General features: G+C 45.0%; 1 protein-coding gene across 1 annotated transcript in view; it reads left to right on the top strand.

Annotated features, from left to right (window-relative positions):
• Positions 1–17,170, top strand: part of CPNE9 (copine family member 9) — a 367,849-nt gene that overhangs the window by 117,510 nt on the left and 233,169 nt on the right. The gene's annotated exons all lie outside the window — the stretch shown is intronic.

Raw genomic sequence — 17,170 nt, 5'->3', positions numbered from 1 at the left:
TTTCTGTCAAGGACATGTTTGAGCGTAAGAAGCCAATGTCACCAAGTCACCCCCTTGCCCAGCGTCTGACAGCTGGCGTGTCCGAACTATTAGCCCACCAGCTTTTACCATACAATCTGGTTGAGTCTGAGGCGTTCAAAAAATTTGTAGCTATTGGGACACCGCAGTGGAAGGTACCCGGCCGGAATTTCTTTTCACAAAAGGCAATCCCCAACTTGTACTCGATTGTGCAAAAGGAAGTCATGGCATGTCTGGCACAAAGTGTTGGGGCAAGGGTCCATCTGACCACTGATACCTGGTCTGCAAAGCATGGTCAGGGCAGGTATATCACCTACACTGCGCATTGGGTAAACCTGCTGACGGCTGACAAGCAAGGAATGCGTGGCATTGCAGAGGAGTTGGTGACACCGCCACGAATTGCAGGCAGTCCTGCTGCCACCTCCTCTACTCCTCCTACTCCATCCTCTTCCATAACCTCCTCGGCTGAGTCCTCTTGTGCCGCTGCTTTTTGCTCCACATCAACGGCACCCCCCCAGCTCCCCAGGTACTATTCCACATCCCGGATACGGCAGTGTCACGCTGTCTTGGGTTTGACTTGCTTGAAAGCAGAGAGTCACACCGGACAAGCAATCCTGTCCGCCCTGAACGCACAGGTGGAAAAGTGGCTGACTCCGCAGCAACTGGATATCGGCAAAGTGGTGTGTGACAACGGAAAAAATTTGATAGCGGCATTGAAGTTGGGCAAGTTGACACATGTGCCGTGCATGGCACATGTGTGTAATCTGATCATACAACGCTTTGTGCATAAGTACACAGGCTTACAGGACGTCCTGAAGCAGGCCAGGAAGGTGTGTGGCCATTTCAGGCGTTCCTACACGGCCATGGCTCACTTTGCCGATATCCAGCGGCGAAACAACATGCCAGTGAGGCGCTTGATTTGCGACAGCCCTACACGTTGGAATTCAACACTCCTAATGTTCGACCGCCTGCTCCAACAAGAAAAAGCTGTTAATGATAATGAATATTTGTATGACCGGGGTGCTAGGACAGCCTCTGGGGAGCTGGGAGTTTTTTTGCCACGTTACTGGACGCTCATGCGCAATGCCTGTAGGCTCATGCGTCCTTTTGAGGAGGTGACAAACCTAGTCAGTCGCAGTTGTGTGTGTGCGTGTGTATGGCTGTCTGCCTGTGTGTGTGTGTGTGACAGGGTGAAGATTTCTTGCACATGGGTGTGACAGGGTGAAGATTTCTTGCACAGGGTGCCCAAAGGCCTAAGGCTGGCCCTGCGCATGGGTCAGTGGCTCTGCACCAGACTTCCCTCCAATTGATCAAAGTTAAAGGATTTCAAGTGGACTGATTACAATTACAGGGCCTCTAAAGAGTCCTGTATTGTTATTTGTCGTCACTACCTTCCCGCGTCGGGAAGATTTCTTGCACAGGGCGCCCAAAGGCCTAAGGCTGGCCCTGCGCATGGGTCAGTGGCTCTGCACCAGACTTCCCTCCAATTGATCAAAGTTAAAGGATTTCAAGTGGACTGATTACAATTACAGGGCCTCTAAAGAGTCCTGTATTGTTATTTGTCATCACTACCTTCCCGCGTCGGAAAGATTTCTTGCACAGGGCGCCCAAAGGCCTAAGGCTGGCCCTGCGCATGGGTCAGTGGCTCTGCACCAGACTGTCAGGATCGGGACAGGGATCCAACACGCAGAGTACAAACAGTAGCCAGATACGTATACCGGACCTTAGAATGGCCGGACTAACGTAAGTAGTACAGTAGAGAATAGTCAAAGACAAGCCGAGGTCGAGGGTAACAGAAGACAGGTAAGCGATAGACAAGCCGAATCAAGGGTAACAGAGATAAGCAGAATAGAGTAAACAAGCCGGGTCAAAACCAAAAGGGATAACTAGAAAATACGAGCACTGAGTGACTAGAACAAGCTAGAACCACGACAGGGCAATGAGCTAATGAAAGAAGCACTGTTAAATGCCCTGTTCAGATAAGTAGACACACCTCCGTCGAGTCCTGATTGGTCCTGAACCAATTGAGTGACAGATCGTTCCGGGTTGACGTCCTGACGTCGACCTCCGGGCGTCATGCTATAAAAGGGAGTCACTCCCTCGCGGCCGGCTTTGCATGACCGGATGGACCGCGAGGAAGAGGGAAATCAGGCCGTCCGGATGGATGAACGACTAAGTCTCTACCTCTCTCGGAGGTAGAGACCTCAGGTACCCTGACAGTACCCCCCCTCTCAGATACGCCCACCGGGCGGAAGTAACCAGGACGAGAAGGGAAGCGAGAGTGAAATGCCCTGCGGAGACGGGGAGCATGAACATCCTCCTGAGGTACCCAACTTCTCTCCTCAGGACCATATCCTCTCCAATCGACCAGATATTGTACTTTCCCCCGGGAGATTCGAGAATCGACGATGGAATTGACCTCATACTCCTCCTGACCCTCCACCTGAACAGAGCGAGGAGGGGCGATCGTGGAGGAGAATCTGTTACAAACTAGTGGTTTCAGCAACGAAACATGGAACGAGTTAGGAATGCGTAAGGTAGTAGGCAAAGCTAGACGATACGCAACTATTTGAGCCAGCACCCTGTAAGGTCCAATATACCGGGGAGCGAACTTCATGGAAGGCACTTTTAACCGAATGTTTCTAGTACTCAGCCATACTCTATCGCCTGGAACAAACACCGGTGCTGCCCTTCTACGTTTGTCAGCGTGTTTTTTCACCAGCATAGAATTGTGCAGAAGAATTTGTCGAGTCTGGTCCCACAACTTCTTCAAATTGGCAACATGGACATCAACCGACGGTACCCCTTGGGAAGAAGAGTCCGAAGGAAGAATGGAAGGATGAAAGCCATAATTCATGAAGAAGGGGCTAGAATGCGTAGAATCACAAACGAGATTGTTGTGTGCAAATCCGCACAAGGAATCAAACCGACCCAATCGTCCTGGTGTTCAGAAACGAAACAACGTAGATATTGTTCAACTTTTTGGTTGGTGCGTTCAGCAGCTCCATTGGACTGAGGATGGTAGGCAGAAGAAAAATTCAATTTGATGCCCAGTTGAGAGCAGAAGGATTTCCAAAAACGGGAAACAAATTGGGAACCTCTGTCCGATACAATTTGGGAAGGTATCCCATGTAAACGGAAGACCTCCTTAGCGAATATCTCTGCTAATTCGGGCGAAGATGGAAGTTTAGGTAAGGGAATGAAGTGAGCCATCTTAGTAAATCTGTCCACCACAGTGAGGATAACAGTCTGCTTTTTAGAGATAGGCAAATCAACAATGAAGTCCATAGCCAAACAGGACCATGGCTTTTCAGGAACCTCTAGAGGGTGCAGAAATCCGCATGGGAGCGAATGAGGTAGCTTAGTCTTGGTACAAACTTCACACGCCCCGATGAATTCTTTAATATCTTTACGTAAATCAGGCCACCAGAAATCTTTAGAGATCAAAGCATACGTCTTGCGAATGCCAGGATGCCCAGCAACCTTGCTGTTATGGAAACAGCGTAACACTTCTAGTTGGAGAGTGGCGGGAACGAAGTGTCGATCCCCAGGAGTCTGTTTGGGCGCAAGATGCTGTAATTTCATGATCTCTGTAAGCAACGGAGAGTGAATCCTGAGATTCGTGTTAGCGATGATGTTACCCTTAGGAACTATCGAGGAAAGGACTGGCTCAGTTATAGTGAACGGTTCATATTGACGAGATAAAGCATCGGCTTTAGAGTTCTTAGAACCAGGTCTGTAAGTAAGTACATAATTAAAGTGAGTAAGGAACAAGGACCAACGAGCTTGTCTGGCGGACAGGCGCTTAGCCTCCCCAATATAAGACAAGTTCTTATGATCCGTTAAAATAGTAACAGGGTGTAATGTCCCTTCTAGTAAATGTCTCCACTCCTTTAAAGCCTTAATGACCGCTAACAGTTCCCTATCACCGATGTCATATCTGCTTTCAGGCCCAGATAATTTCTTAGAGAAGAACCCACAAGGGTGTAACGGTTTGTCCACCCCTAACCTTTGAGACAGAACAGCACCAAATCCCGTCTCAGAGGCATCGACCTCGAGTAAGAACGGCAGAGTCGTATCAGGGTGGACTAGAATGGGAGCAGAGGCAAAAAGTTCTTTGAGAGTCTTGAACGCAACAAGAGCCTCCGTAGACCAAGTCTTAGTATCAGCCCCTTGTTTGGTCATATTGGTAATAGGCGAGATGATAGAAGAGTATCCCTTAATGAAGCGCCTATAATAGTTGGAAAAACCAATAAACCTCTGAATAGCCTTGAGTCCTTTAGGCAACGGCCAATCTAAAATAGACTGGAGTTTGTCAGGGTCCATTTTAAAGCCTTCCCCAGAAATCACATAACCAAGAAAGTCTATCTGCGACTGGTCAAAGCTGCATTTCTCCAATTTACAGTATAGACCATGTTGCAGAAGTTTGTGTAGTACCTTTCTGACTTGTCTATGGTGAGTCTCAATCTCCCTAGAGTGTATCAGTATGTCGTCCAGGTAGACAATAACACAATCATGTTGAAACTCCCTAAGTACCTCATTAATCAAATCCTGAAATACTGCAGGAGCATTGCAAAGTCCAAATGGCATAACTGTGTATTCATAATGGCCATACCGAGTATTGAACGCCGTCATCCACTCGTGTCCATGCTGGATTCTCACCAAATTATATGCCCCTCTGAGATCTAATTTGGTGAAGATTTTGGAGCCCTTAAGACGATCAAACAACTCGGTAATCAATGGGATAGGATAGGCATTTCTGATAGTTATTTTATTCAAACCTCGGTAATCAATACAAGGTCTCAGCGTGCCATCCTTCTTTTTAACGAAGAAAAACCCAGCCCCGGCAGGAGAAGAAGACCTCCTAATGAATCCTTTCTCTAAATTCTCACGGATATATTCCTCTAGAACAGAGTTCTCCCGAACAGATAAAGGATATACATTACCCCTCGGAGGCATAGTACCAGGTAGAAGCTTAATTTTACAATCAAATGGCCTGTGTGGAGGTATCCCTGATACACACTGACACAGAGCAGAATAGAGACTGTTCCCCCTACATAGGGTCACTTGGCAGATATGGATTGACACCTATCCTAATGATCCCTGATACACACTGACACAGAGCAGAATAGAGACTGTTCCCCCTACATAGGGTCACTTGGCAGATATGGATTGACACCTATCCTAATGATCCCTGATACACACTGACACAGAGCAGAATAGGGACTGTTCCTCCTACATAGGGTCACTTGGCAGATATGGATTGACACCTGTCCTAATGATCCCTGATACACACTGACACAGAGCAGAATAGGGACTGTTCCTCCTACATAGGGTCACTTGGCAGATATGGATTGACACCTGTCCTAATGATCCCTGATACACACTGACACAGAGCAGAATAGGGACTGTTCCTCCTACATAGGGTCACTTGGCAGATATGGATTGACACCTATCCTAATGATCCCTGATACACACTGACACAGAGCAGAATAGAGACTGTTCCTCCTACATAGGGTCACTTGGCAGATATGGATTGACACCTGTCCTAATGATCCCTGATACACACTGACACAGAGCAGAATAGAGACTGTTCCCCCTACATAGGGTCACTTGGCAGATATGGATTAACACCTATCCTAATGATCCCTGATACACACTGACACAGAGCAGAATAGGGACTGTTCCTCCTACATAGGGTCACTTGGCAGATATGGATTGACACCTGTCCTAATGATCCCTGATACACACTGACACAGAGCAGAATAGGGATTGTTCCTCCTATATAGGGTCACTTGGCAGATATGGATTGACACCTGTCCTAATGATCCCTGATACACACTGACACAGAGCAGAATAGAGACTGTTCCTCCTACATAGGGTCACTTGGCAGATATGGATTGACACCTGTCCTAATGATCCCTTATACACACTGACACAGAGCAGAATAGAGACTGTTCCCCCTACATAGGGTCACTTGGCAGATATGGATTGACACCTGTCCTCAAAACCCCTGATACACACTGACACAGAGCAGAATAGAGACTGTTCCTTGTCCACAGAGACCATGATACACACTGACACAGAGCAGAATAGGGACTGTTCCTCCTACATAGGGTCACTTGGCAGATATGGATTGACACCTGTCCTAATGATCCCTGATACACACTGACACAGAGCAGAATAGGGACTGTTCCTCCTATATAGGGTCACTTGGCAGATATGGATTGACACCTGTCCTAATGATCCCTGATACACACTGACACAGAGCAGAATAGAGACTGTTCCTCCTACATAGGGTCACTTGGCAGATATGGATTGACACCTGTCCTAATGATCCCTGATACACACTGACACAGAGCAGAATAGAGACTGTTCCTCCTACATAGGGTCACTTGGCAGATATGGATTGACACCTGTCCTAATGATCCCTGATACACACTGACACAGAGCAGAATAGAGACTGTTCCCCCTACATAGGGTCACTTGGCAGATATGGATTGACACCTGTCCTCAAAACCCCTGATACACACTGACACAGAGCAGAATAGAGACTGTTCCTTGTCCACAGAGACCATGATACACACTGACACAGAGCAGAATAGGGACTGTTCCCCCTACATAGGGTCACTTGGCAGATATGGATTGACAAATCCCTGACAAACAGCTACCACATGCAAGGAAGGCAGCAGGGGCGCAAATGACCCACTCCCGACGCGGGAAGGTAGTGACGACAAATAACAATACAGGACTCTTTAGAGGCCCTGTGATTGTAATCAGTCCACTTGAAATCCTTTAACTTTGATCAATTGGAGGGAAGTCTGGTGCAGAGCCACTGACCCATGCACAGGGCCAGCCTTAGGCCTTTGGCGCCCTGTGCAAGAAATCTTCCCGACGCGGGAAGGTAGTGACGACAAATAACAATACAGTACTCTTTAGAGGCCCTGTAATTGTAATCAGTCCACTTGAAATCCTTTAACTTTGATCAATTGGAGGGAAGTCTGGTGCACTCTGCGGCTGGCGAGGGAGCTGAGCAGACAGCTCAGGGGAAGTGCTCCCTCGCCGGCCGCCCGCCCGCCAGGCAGTGCCGCCCGATCGCCCAGCAGCCACTGGACCACCAGGGTAGAAGAGACCCCCTCCCCCCTCCCCAGCATTCCCAAAGGTAAAAAGTGTTAAAAATAAATTACAAAAAAATTTGTTAAAAATAAATTTAAAAAAAATGTGCTAAAAATAAATAAAAAAATGTGCTAAAAATAAATAAAAAAATGTGTTAAAAATAAATTACTAAAAAAAGTGTTAAAAATAAATGTAAAAAAATGTGTTAAAAATAAATTTTAAAAAAATTTGTTAATGTGGGTGGGTGAGTGTGTGTCTGTGTCAGTGTGTGTGTGTGTGTGTGTCTGTTAGTGTATGTGTCTGTTAGTGTGTGTGACTGTGTCTGTTAGTGTGTGTGTCTGTTAGTGTGTGTCTGACTGTGTGTGTCTGACTGTGTGTGTATGTTAGTGAGTGTGTGTGTCTGCTAGTTTGTGTCTGCTAGTGAGTGAGTGTCTGTTAGTGTGTGTCTGTTAGTGAGTGTGTGTGTGTGTTAGTGTGTGTGTGTTTCTGTTAGCGAATGTGTGTTTCTGTTAGCTAGTGTATGCGTATCTGTCAGTGAATGTGTGTGTGTATTTAGAATGCGGGGCGGGGGGAAAGGTTGGGTGGGGGTGGCGCGGGGGGAGGGGTGGCGCGGGGGGAGGGGGGGCGCCTGAGTTTTGTCCTGCCTAGGGCAGCACAAAACCAGGATACACCACTGCACTGACCCATGCGCAGGGCCAGCCTTAGGCCTTTGGGCGCCCTGTGCAAGAAATCTTCCCGACGCGGGAAGGTAGTGACGACAAATAACAATACAGGACTCTTTAGATTTTCCAGACCCTGGGGTTGACATTAGTCCAGATTTACATCTTGTGACCCATGAGGATGTTCCAGGCACTACTTGTGAAATAAAGACAGATAATAAAGTGAATGATCCTTCTCCTTGGGACTTGCAAAGCAGTTGTACCTAGGTGGGTGTTGGACCTCCCACGACTCAGTTTCCTTTGGCACAGGTTGCAAATGGCATCTGTTGTCAGAGGCAGACACACAAAAAAAATGCCACATTGCTGAGCTCTGCAATGACGGCATTCTGGTGGTGGACACAGCATGCGTTGATTGGCGTGCTGTCCCGGGTGCCGATGCATGCTGTCTGACTGTGCCACTAGCTCCTTGCGACGACCCCCCCCTGCTTCCAACTGGTCTCCTCCTCCTCCTCTCTGTCTCCCCATCTGAACTTTCGCCCTGTTCTTCTTCTCTTCTAGCGGGCACCCACGTGACATCCATGGACGCATCGTCATCATCAACCGCTTCGCTTGTATCTGACAATTCAGAAAAGGAAGCAGCAGCGGGTACAACATCATCATCATCACACCGTACCTCCATGTGTTTAATGCTGCCTGCCTGAGACATATCCCTGTTATCTACATCCTCTAGCAATAATGGTTGCGCATCACTCATTTCTTCAAACGGGTGTGTGAATAACTCCTCTGACATACCAAGTAAAGCGGCTGTGGTGCTAGTTTTGGTGGTGGCGGCAGGCGGGTGAGTGCTATCTTGAGAGGTGCCTGAAGCTAAGCTGGAGGAGGATGGTGCGTCAAGGTTCCGAGCGGAGGCTGTACAAGATTGGGTGTCCTGTGTTAGCCAGTCAACTATGTCCTCAGAACTTTTCAAGTTCAGGGTACGTGGCTTCTGAAAACTGGGCATTATTCTAGGGCAAAAGGGAATCACAGCACCACGACCACGACGGCCCCTGCGGGGTGGCCTGCCTCTGCCTGTCATTTTTTGGGGGATTAGTGGTACTATGCGTGCAAGCTACTGTGAGACCAGATATGATTGGCAATGTGAACTGTAACAGTTCTGCAGAGCACACACTGTAGGCCTGAGACACCCGCTTGAAGACAAGTAACTGCTATTCAATCTATAACAGTGAAAAACAAATTTTGGTTGTAAAAGCACGCTATAGAGACACAAGATATGAGTGGCAACTGTCAAAGCACACTGGCACAGGTCTGCAGAGCACACGCTGAAGTAGGCCTGAGACACCCGCTTGAAGACAAGTAACTGCTATTCAATCTATAACAGTGAAAAACAAATTTTGTTTTTAAAAGCACGCTATAGAGACACCAGATATGATTGGCAATGTGCACTGGAACAGTGCTGCAGAGCACACGCTGAAGTAGGCCTGAGACACCCGCTTGAAGACAAGTAACTGCTATTCAATCTATAACAGTGAAAAACAAATTTTGGTTGTAAAAGCACGCTATAGAGACACAAGATATGAGTGGCAACTGTCAAAGCACACTGGCACAGGTCTGCAGAGCACACGCTGAAGTAGGCCTGACACCCAGATGCTTGCAGACAACTAACTGCTCTTCTATTACAGTGAAAAAAAATATTTATTTTAAATCTAAAGCTTAAGCTATTGTAAAAACAGATATGAGTGGTGGCACTGGGCAAGAGGGCACAGTATCCACTGTGAAACTCACACAGAAGCTGGCAGGCAGGCAACTGCTCTTCTATTACAGTGGAAACAAAGTTTTGGTTTTAAAAGCATGCTATAGAGACACCAGATATGAGTGGCAACTGTCAAAGTACGCTGGCAGGGTTGTGCAGGGCACACGCTGAAGGAAGGCCTGACAGAGCCGCTTGAAGGACACTGACTGGCTGCTATTAGCTTACACTGGAAACCTTTTTTCTTTGTAAAAGCACGCTAAAGAGACACCAGATATGATTGGCAACTGTCAAAGCACGCTGGCAGGGTTGTGCAGGGCACACGCTGATGGAAGGCCTGACAGAGCCGCTTGAAGGACACTGACTGGCTGCTATTAGCTTACACTGGAAACCTTTTTTCTTTGTAAAAGCACGCTAAAGAGACAGCAGATATGATTGGCAACTGTCAAAGCACGCTGGCAGGGTTGTGCAGGGCACACGCTGAAGGAAGGCCTGACATAGCCGCTTGAAGGACACTGACTGGCTGCTATTAGCTTACACTGGAAACCTTTTTTCTTTGTAAAAGCATGCTAAAGAGACACCAGATATGATTGGCAACTGTCAAAGCACGCTGGCAGGGTTGTGCAGGGCACACGCTGATGGAAGGCCTGACAGAGCCGCTTGAAGGACACTGACTGGCTGCTATTAGCTTACACTGGAAACCTTTTTTCTTTGTAAAAGCACGCTAAAGAGACACCAGATATGATTGGCAACTGTCAAAGCACGCTGGCATGGTTGTGCAGGGCACACGCTGATGGAAGGCCTGACAGAGCCGCTTGAAGGACACTGACTGGCTGCTATTAGCTTACACTGGAAACCTTTTTTCTTTGTAAAAGCACGCTAAAGAGACACCAGATATGATTGGCAACTGTCAAAGCACTCTGGCAGTGTTGTGCAGGGCATACGCTGAAGGAAGGCCTGACAGAGCCGCTTGAAGGACACTGACTGGCTGCTATTAGCTTACACTGGAAACCTTTTTTCTTTGTAAAAGCACGCTATAGAGACACCAGATATGATTGGCAACTGTCAAAGTACGCTGGCAGGGTTGTGCAGGGCACACGCTGAAGGAAGGCCTGACAGAGCCGCTTGAAGGACACTAACTGGCTGCTATTAGCTTACACTGGAAACCTTTTTTCTTTGTAAAAGCACGCTAAAGAGACAGCAGATATGATTGGCAACTGTCAAAGCACGCTGGCAGGGTTGTGCAGGGCACACGCTGAAGTAGGCCTGACACCCAGATGCTTGCAGACATCTAACTGCTCTTCTATTACAGTGAAAAAAATGTATTTCTTTTAAATCTAAAGCTTAACCGATTGTTAAAACAGATATGAGTGGTGGCACTGACTGTGCAAATGGGCAAGGCATCCAACCTCACACAGAAGCTGGCAGGCAGGCAACTGCTCTTCTATTACAGTGAAAAAAAATATTTATTTTAAATGTAAAGCTTAACCTATTGTTAAAACAGATATGAGTGGTGGCACTGGGCAAATAGGCACAGTATCCAATGTGAACCTCACACAGAAGCTGGCAGGCAGGCACCTGCAATTACATTACACAGGAAAAAAAAAAAAAAAAGCAGCCTGATGTTATAGCCCTAAAAAGGGCTTTTTGGGGTGCTGTCCTTACAGCAGAGATCAGATGAGTCCTTCAGGATTGTAGTGGACACTGAATACCCTAGCCTAGCTATCAATTTCCCTATGTAATCAGCAGCAGCTAAACTTTCCCTCCTCTCACTAAGCATGCATCTTCCGAATGAATCGAAAATGGATGCTGGGAGGGAGGTTGGAGGGTGTGGAAGGGAGGGAGTGCTGCTGATTGGCTGTAATGTGTCTGCTGACCGAGAGGCACAGGGTCAAAGTTTGCCCAATGATGACGAATAGGGGGCGGATCGAACTGCGCATGTGTCCGCCCGACGCGGCGAACGCGAACAAGCTAATCTGCCAAGTGACCCTATGTAGGGGGAACAGTCCCTATTCTGCTCTGTGTCAATGTGTATCAGGGGTTTTGAGGACAGGTGTCAATCCATATCTGCCAAGTGACCCTATGTAGGGGGAACAGTCTCTATTCTGCTCTGTGTCAGTGTGTATCAGGGATCATTAGGATAGGTGTCAATCCATATCTGCCAAGTGACCCTATGTAGGGGGAACAGTCTCTATTCTGCTCTGTGTCAGTGTGTATCAGGGATCATTAGGATAGGTGTCAATCCATATCTGCCAAGTGACCCTATGTAGGAGGAACAGTCCCTATTCTGCTCTGTGTCACTGTGTATCAGGGATCATTAGGATAGGTGTCAATCCATATCTGCCAAGTGACCCTATGTAGGGGGAACAGTCTCTATTCTGCTCTGTGTCAGTGTGTATCAGGGGTTTTGAGGACAGGTGTCAATCCATATCTGCCAAGTGACCCTATGTAGGGGGAACAGTCTCTATTCTGCTCTGTGTCAGTGTGTATCAGGGGTTTTGAGGACAGGTGTCAATCCATATCTGCCAAGTGACCCTATGTAGGGGGAACAGTCTCTATTCTGCTCTGTGTCAGTGTGTATCAGGGCTGGGCTTTGAGGACAGGTGTCAATGTTAGGTGATTTCTGCCCTTTATGGATTAAAAGCAGACTCTGCATCAACTGTGCAATTTTCCATGGGAGTTTTGCCATGGATCCCCCTCTGGCATGCCACAGTCCAGGTGTTAGTCCCCTTGAAACAACTTTTCCATCACTATTGTGGCCAGAAAGAGTCCCTGTTGTTTTTAAAATTCGCCTGCCCATTGAAGTCAATGGCGGTTCGCGCGGTTCGCCGGTTCGCGAACATTTGCGGAAGTTCGCGTTCGCCGTTCGCGAACCGAAAATTCCGGGTTCGCGACAACACTAGTGGCTGCATATGTAGCAACTCTTTGAGTAGAAAAATACATAGAATAATTCATGACTGTTTCTTGCTAGTTCTTTTTAGAAGGAAGTTGAAGTTGCATCTACTTTTCAGTGAAGGCAATCCAGCATTTTAGAAATCGGCAATACAATCACATCGCTACTTGCGTTCTTGTCTTTAGCAAAGCACATGTCGTTCCCATGGAATTTACAATGAATATTCTTGGAGTTATCGTTTGGACTACAGCTAAATGTAGTAACCTCCTGGATTGGTTGAAAATCCATAAGTGTCATATATTGACATGTAAGGTATAGGATGGATGGTTATTTAAAATGATTCATTGTTGGTGAGCTCTCTCTGTCGAGAAAAAAAAAATAGGACAAAACTCACAGCAACCTTCCTAGTCTAACAATAATTAAATGCATGTCAAGTGGCATCTATGCCAATGGGAAAAGTAACATTTTAACCAACTCAGAATAGGGCAGTCATTTTGTTTAACAAGTCAGCAGAATCTTTAGAAGAATGAGGGCTTTTAAAACACAAATTGGACCATATTTACAAAAACCGGAATGGTGGAGAACAGACAAATGAATTAATGGGGAACTGCTGCTTCTCAGAATTTGTAATATTATTTTTACTTATTCCCTTAGCAACTGAGTGTTCAGGTGTGAAAAATAAAATTAAATGTTTAACTTCACAGGGCTCTATTCCTGCATGTGGGTGCCTACATATAGGCTCTCTATTTACCATTATTATAATGTATATAATTTGCTCTTGGCAGTCGGCATAAAGACCACAAACAAAGAAGAGGAGAAATGAAACAATGTTTATATCTCCCCTTACTCATTTTCAATGTGTGCCCTAGATGTGCCTTGTTTAAACTAGATTGCTACGATAAATCCATAAAGGGACACTCGAGACCCCTGAAGCACTTTAGCTTGATGAAAAGCTTTATGTGTGAAGAGTTTGTTCTATATTTTTTCATTTTGAAAAAAAATGCAGATTTCATTAGAAATTGACAGTTTTAGAAATTAACCTTGTTATACAATCTGGGTGTCAATCAGACAACCGGCCTTGTTACTTCCTGTTTTTTTTAGCTTAGTTTAGCTAAACGCAAGAGACAGGAAAATGTCCAGAGTACCTGCTTTGCAAAGACTTCTCATTGAGATGCATTGGGAAGTCTGTGATTGGACAGACACAGAGAGTCTGGGCGGGGTTAGAGAGGGAGGATTTACAAAGGCAACAGACAAGAGATCTCCAGGTTTTGCAAGCTGCTTTTAGATATCACCCCAATGAAAAAAAAATGCATAATTAAATGCATGCAAGTTTTCATTTGGGGTATATCTACTAAACAGTGATTTTTATAATTTATTTTGTATTTGGGCAGGTTTCCCTTTCATGTAAAATTAAAAGAAAATAGAAAGATCACATGGAAAAAACCAAACACATTATAGGTAATTGTCACTGTTTTATTCAGTGGGGTAATTAAAAGATGTGATGGTTCTGCTTTCAAATTTAAGGCCAAAACAGTTGAACTGGTAAAATTTTCCAATTCATCTATCTTCCAAGCGCCCTCAATTTTCTCGGTAAACCCCAATGCCTTTTCCAGCTTCCCGGTAGGTCAGTCACAAATGACATACTGTTAATATATTAAATGCCGGTTTCACTCATGCCTAATTGTGCAATCCAGTAGTATAATGATGTCCGTCTCTTCGTTTTTAACGAACCTCTATTTGGCAAGCAATATGTATCCTACAGAATAATATAAAATAAACAAGTATGATCATATGCCTACATTTGGTTGTAGCTGAATTTTTAATAGGCTTTTAAACTTTAGCATTAGTTTATATCTCCCTGCAGAATAAGGAATAGGCCATTTAAATTACAATTAATGAGACCTGTATCCATAAACTCGATGAGGGAATGGACATTGCCTTATGATGTTTTATTCAGCTAAACAAGACTGCAAGTGTCTGTAGGAAACAACTTATAAATATTTAGCAGCGTCCGGTATGCTATTGTCAATTCATAGTATCACCTGCCTATGAGTGACAGCGCAAGATAATGCTCCTGTTTATTTAAAAAAAAAATTCTGTAAAAGGTCAAAAGGGTCCCTTTTTCTTTGTTTCTTTCCTTTTTTATTTTTGCATGCCATTGGACGGAAGGAGCCTTTGAGATTTAAATATCTGCCAAGCATCACTCATTCCATCTGCTTCTGTGCTCCACAGGTTACAGTGTGGATAGAAGGGTGTAGAAAATCCCAATTCTATTTATTCATAATTATCCCTGGAAGTTTGAGAAATGTAGAAGAAAGACCGCAATTATGAAATGAATTTGAAATTATGCCAACTGAGGGATATTTGAGCAAGCCCCTCCTAAGTGTTTTTCCCATTTGCCTAAAATAGTTTGTAACTATTTAATTGTATGTTTCATTTACCTACTGTACGGCTCTATAGAAAATGTTAGCGAATGAAAACAGCCATAAATTCAGGGTTCATTACAAAATTGCATGAGGGGAAATGCTAGCCAGGTTTCAAGTTACCCAAAAACATATACCTGCTTAAAGGGACACTGTAGTCACCCAGACCACTTCATCTCATTGAAGTGGTCTTGGTGCAGTGTCCCTGTCCCCATAACCTTGTAATCTAAAACACTTAAGAGAAACTGCAATGTTTATATTGCAGGATTAAGACTGCCTCTAGTGGCTGTCTACCAGACAGCCACTAGAGGATCTGCTGTTTCACAGAGTTTAACTCAATGAAATGACGTTGGACATCCTCACACTGTGCACGAGGACCTCCAGCATCTTCAATTCCCCTTTTGGAAACCATTGATTCAATGCTTTACTATAAGGAGCGCCTAATTCTCCTCATGTGCTCGCCACACATGCTCATTAGGTTCCCCCTCTGTGCTGGCGTTGGAGGAGGTAGAGATGGAACGAGTGCATAGGGATTTCGGTGAACATTTGGGAGAGGGAGGAGAGGGACCCTATAGTATTAGGAATACGGCTTTGTATTCCCAACACTTTAGTTTTCCTTTAATATATCTAGTTGTGCCCTTTGTCTAATATGGGGCCTGGGTGGTCTGGGTGCCAAATCTCTGTAGGTTTAACCCTTCAACTGAAAAAATTGCCTTTGTGCAGGAACGTTAATATTTATAGTGCAGAGTTAAAGTGCCTACATTCCATCCCCTGGAAGAGCCATTATTTGGCGAAATGCGCGTCGGGACAGTTAGTGTAGTGGTTGTCTGAAAGATTAGGGATGATGCTGCAGCTTACAATGGCTTAATATATACAGCCACCACTCTATGGTTTTATTATTTATTTATTTATTTATTTCTATCTACTTTTTCTATTAGTCAACTATGTGGTTCTGAGGGGAACGGATAGGGTTTAGAATTTTTTAAGGGGTGCCCTTGAAGACACATTAGGGAACTATTTGTAGCTATTGGTTATCTACTGGTTATCCCTTTAATTGATTGCGATTTACCTTCCCCCCTCGATGTGCTCTTTTTTTTTTTTTAGGAGTTTATCGCTTATGGATACTTTTTCATTCCCACTTTAGCTACATTTGTTTCCACTAGTTGTTAGTATCTCTTTTTTGTTTCATTCTATTTTTTTTTTTACCGGAGCAGCATAGTGTAATTTCCTGCTTCGGCTAGCTTGGTCATTTTGTATTCATTAGTTTCTGTTTAATTTAATTTATTCACTTTATTTTATTTATTTGTATTCATTTGATTTGGTTTCTATTTTTCTTCTCCTTTTTCTTATTATTGGATGGTATTGTTAGCCTGACGCTGGCTAGCTTTTTATGATCAATTATGAGTTGTATACTCTACATATCTATTTTTATTATATAATATGTATCAAGGTTATGTTTTATTAGTTACTTACTTTTGGGTTGCTTCCTAGCCCTGGAAAAGTTTGGGTTGTGAGGTACAAATATTTTATCCACCTCCGATCCCTTTTCCCTCTTCATTTCTATTTTTGTATCCAAATAGGGGTTAACCCCCACGTTTTTGAAGCAACCTGACACACTCTCTCTGGCTAAACTAGTCCTGTTACTTTGCCTCCATTGGTTGTCACACACACAGCCACTAGAGGCGCAACCTCTGAAATAGCAGAGTGAACCTCAGCTATTTCAAGCCAATGGTCACATAGAGACATTTGATTTATGCAGTATAGTTAATCATCTCAGCCAAAAAGGTGGGGCTGGCCAAGGAGAGAGCACCAAATAAGTAAACTACCTTTTTCGTGCATTCAGAGGGGAGGCAGTAAACTAAACTGCTACAGGACACTATAGTGTTAGGAGTACACATTTGTATTCCTAACGCTATAGTGTTCCTTCCAGACTTAACATTGGGTTTCTGTTGGAGTATTTGGATAGACACATTAACTGCAATGTTTCCATTATGTTTGTAGCTTCCAATTGTCTCACAAACTATATTTTATGAGAAAAAACATAGTATAAATGCAAGTACACTTAGCAACCAACTGGGTAGGATCCCGTTTTGTACAGAGAACAGCCTGAATTCTTCTGGAAACAAGCTTTAGAAATTCTGGTTCATGTCCAGTGGCATACATACCGCGGTTGCAGGGGTCGCAGCTGCGACCGGGCCCGTCACTCCAGGGGGCCTGGCCGCCCTACGGACCTCTGCAACCGGGTACCCGCAGCCATATTATGCAGCCCCAGCCACAAATGAAGGGTCCCATCGGGTGGCCCATGCTCTTAGGG

Source organism: Pelobates fuscus, chromosome 7, assembly GCF_036172605.1.
Source record: "Pelobates fuscus isolate aPelFus1 chromosome 7, aPelFus1.pri, whole genome shotgun sequence".
NCBI lineage: Eukaryota > Metazoa > Chordata > Amphibia > Anura > Pelobatidae > Pelobates > Pelobates fuscus.
Note: the sequence above shows the minus strand (reverse complement) of the source record. Positions and strands in the feature narration are given on the sequence as shown.